The following is a 4,159-nucleotide window of genomic DNA, read 5'->3' on the forward strand; positions in this document are numbered from 1 at the left end:
AAGAAAGAAAGAAAGACTAAGAAATGGCCACATGACTCAGCAGTCACACACTCCAGTGTTTGCTAGGGTAATGTGAAATATTATGACTAAGTTTCCTTTCAACTAAAGGTAAGGATTTAATAATTTGCATGTACATAGTACTTCGAGCTCTGGGAGTAGAAGAATTCTCCTTAGTGGGCAGATGAGGGTTATGTCTTCTGAGATGGGGAAGACCTATGAAGAAATGAGATTTTCAGAGTGTGCAACCCAGGAACTGTTGTTTGGGGTTGTTAAGTAAGAAACACCTCTAAAGAAGCAATCAGTGTTTGAGCCTGGAGGGGTTTGCTTGTAACTGTAATGTTCTTGGTGAAGTTGGACTAGGTTTCATTAGCACCTACTGTCCAGTGTTACACCTGATATGTCGTACCTGCTTTAAAAGTGTCCCCAACTGGACACTCAGCATTGGGGCGGTAGAAGCAGGTGGATCTCTAACCTAGTTTATATAGTGATTTCCAGAGCAGCCAGAGCTACATAGAGAGACCCTGTCTAAGAAACAAAAACAAAATATAGAATACTGTGACCAGTTAAACACACACAATGTACATACATACATACACACATATACAAACACATATTATATACATACCTACACAACTCTATAAAGTTTTTTAAGGTTTTTCTTTTGGTGGCTGTTGAAATGTTAGAGTCTCATGCATAAAGCATAGTCATCACCCCCCTCTCCAAGAAAATGGTTTTCCAAAGACTTGCTGATGGTCATTCTCCAGCCCCCCTACACAATCTGGAGGAAGAATTCTTCTTCCTACTCCTGGGTGCTATTATCAATTTCCAACTTAGGGTAGACAAAGTTGCCCAGCCCACTTAAGGCTCAGCTGAATGACTGACTTTTACTATTCCTGGATACTATTGGTAGACTTCATGGTCACTATGGACACTGACTTATTTTAAAAATAAAAATTATCATCATCATCACATCGTCCTCATTATGTATCTTTGTTGGAGGGAAAGGATTTTGTTCCATGGCATTCACATGGAAATATAAGAACTATTTTGGGAATAAATTATCTCCTTCTATCACCAAATCTAGGAACTGACCTAGTCTTTAGGCTTGGGTGGCAGGTTTTTTTTTTTTTTCAACATCCAAAGCTTCTTATTAACAGTAAGATCTAGGGTTAACTTCTGTAGCTTCAGCTGGCCTTTCGACCTCTGGCGGGCTTGAACTTCTAGCCCTTAGAGCAAACATAGAGTTTGGTATGGCTGTAAGGGATTTCTCTGGCCTTGCCACAATACCTATACACTTCTTGACCCTTCTGAGGACCAGAAAGGAACACTGTGCCTCCGTTCTTTGGAGACTCCAGGGCCAGCGGGTCCAAGGTGAAGATCTTATCCCCAACCTTGAGGATGCAACTTCGGACTAGCCTCTCATCCACAGTGCACCCCATTCAGCTTGGGCACTTCCAGAATCCACACATCGTCTGTGGCCATCCCCATAACCACAGCTCTTTTGTTTTCCTGCTTTATCTTTTGGATCATCTGGGACAGAGACAGAGGTGCAACTCAAAAAAAAAAAAAAAAAACCTTTTCAGCAGAAGCTAACTGAAGGTAGAGAGTCAGTCCATCTGGCCAGAAACCTGTACAGCTTGACTAGCAGCCACAGATAAATGTCTTAGCTCTTGGGCTCCTTGGGCCTTTCTGAACTTTTCAGTCCTTGTTGTGGCAAATGTCAACACCCATGATTGCTCAACCAGGTCCAGAAAGCTTGTGTGGATCTTTTACTCAGTGAGCCATATCATTGGCTCAACATTGGTTCCTTTTGAGTAAATTTGTCACCAGTTCTGTTCTTTCTACGAAGTAGAATATTACAGGTTTCTGCAGAAAGGCAACCCTTCAGAATGCATAGACTTTTTCCCAGAATTGTCTCCAACAAGTGAGTCTTGGAAAGCTGGTCCTATCATTTTTGAAAATAGAGGTCAGGAAGGGTAGCAGAAACAAGACGGCCAAAGGCAACTAGCCTGGGCCAGGCAAAAGTACTTAAAAATATGTGACTCTGAACTGAAAGAAAATTACTATAAAGAATATCATTGGTAAATTTTGAATGTGGCTTGTATAGTAGGGAGTAGTTTGTCTCATGTACTTTCATTTTGTGAGATTTTTTTTCTTCTCCTCTATTTGTTCTGATGAAGTTTACATGGAAATATCCAGAGAAAGACATTCAAGAAGTCTGCAACTTACTCCCAACAGCTTGGCCAAAACAATACTAACAGTAACAATATATCTACATTTGTTTATGTGCATACAATATAAAAAGAGATGGATGGAAGTTTGAAATGTTATATGTGTCAAGTGTCACTGATGAATGAGTCTACTTGAAGGGCAAATGTTTACTCTATGTTATGAATGTTTCCATGAACGAAAAGGCTAGCTTAGGAAGCGAAAATTCCTGGTTCAGGAAGGAAGGAGAAGCCATCAGATAAAAAATAGAGGAAGGGTCTAGAGATGTAGGTTAGTAATGGCCACTTGCATGATATGTCTAAGCAAGGGTCAGTTATAAACACTTCAAATAACAAAGCCCCAAAGCAAACAACCACACATGAAGAAAAAGACTCTAAGCTAACATGTCACAGAAATGCTTGCACATCAACATTTATGTGGTATGTATATACAAGAAAGTTTTATTCAGCCATAAAGAAAAATGAAATTACATCTTTGCAAGAAATAGGATACAACTGGAGGTAATAGTCTTTACTAACTTAAATCACGTTCAGAAAGGCTAGTAGTATATGTCTTCTCTTTCTCATGATTCTGGATTTCATCTAAATACACAGAGTCATATGTACATGTATGACATGAAAACAGAAGTGGAATGGTCCAGGGAAACAAAAAGGACTAACAGGAGGAGAGGAGAGAGTCACTGCAAGGGAGCATAGGAGGAATGTGTTCAGTTTACATTATACATCACTGTAAATTGTACTATTTGGTGTGTTTGTGTGTGTGTGTGTGTGTGTGTGTGTGTGTGTGTGTGTGTGTGTGTGTAGAAGTATGGACGTAGTTGTCTCCTCTGCCATTACATGGGCTCTGAAGACTGAGCTCAGGTTACCAGAGTTGTGTGGTAAGTGCCTGTAGTGGCTATCCCTGGTTGTCAACTTGACTATATCTGAAATGAACTACAATCCAGAATTGGAAGGCTCACCTGTGATCCTAATCTGGAGTCTGGGAGATACAAGTTTCTGACCTGAATCTTGGCATGGAGACCTTGAGGCCTAGTGGCTATGAATCCCAGGAGACTAAGGCAGGGAGATCTCTGAGTTCAAGGTCATCTGGGATTAAAGGTGTGGTGGTATACACCTTTAATCTGGGCTATACCTTCTGCTGGAGAACTACCTAAGGACATTGGAAAAAGGAAGATTTATTCTCTCTCTCTCTCTCTCTCTCTCTCTCTCTCTCTCTCTCTCTCTCTCTCCCTTTCTCTCCTCTACCTGCTTGTCTTTTGGGACTGAGTAAACTGCTAGCTCCTTGGACTTCCATTCAGAGCTGCTGTTGACCATTGTTGGGGAGTTGGACTACAGACTGTAAGTGATCAACAAATTCCCTTACTATATAGAGGCTACCATAAGTTCTGTGGCTCTAGAGAATCCTGACTAATATATTACCTGTTCCCTGGTAAACCATCTTGTTGACCCTCAACATACATTTACATATTCTTGTACAAAAATGGCCTTCCAGTCTTTACTCTGCCAGAGCAGATCATCGTGTCTACCACTCTTAACATCCCACAGTCAACAGGTCTCCCAGGATATCGGCTGCAGTCAGGGCCATAGGTCTCCCAGAAGATCTGCTTCAAACAGAGACATAGGAGGCAGGCTCCAGACAGAGACACCCAGGCCAACTGAACCCAGAGATAACCAGATGGTGAAAAGCAAGTGCCAGAACATAGCAACAGAAGCCAATATACTTTGGCATCATCAGAACCCTGTTTTCCCACTACAGCAAGCCCTGAATACTTCAACACATCTGAAAAACACTATGCTGACCTAAAATCCTATCTCATGAAGATAATATAGTCCTTCAAGGAGGATATAAATAAATCCCTTAAGGAAATACTGGAAAACACAATCAAACAGGTGAAGGAATTGAACAAAAGAGTCCAAGATCTAAAAATGGA

General features: G+C 41.0%; 1 pseudogene; it reads right to left on the minus strand.

The window, feature by feature from the left end:
- Positions 1 to 1,169: 1,169 nt before the first annotated feature.
- LOC116092821 lies at positions 1,170 to 1,731 on the minus strand (annotated as a pseudogene).
- Positions 1,732 to 4,159: the final 2,428 nt, after the last annotated feature.

This window comes from Mastomys coucha, chromosome X, assembly GCF_008632895.1.
Source record: "Mastomys coucha isolate ucsf_1 chromosome X, UCSF_Mcou_1, whole genome shotgun sequence".
In the NCBI taxonomy this organism is placed as follows: domain Eukaryota; kingdom Metazoa; phylum Chordata; class Mammalia; order Rodentia; family Muridae; genus Mastomys; species Mastomys coucha.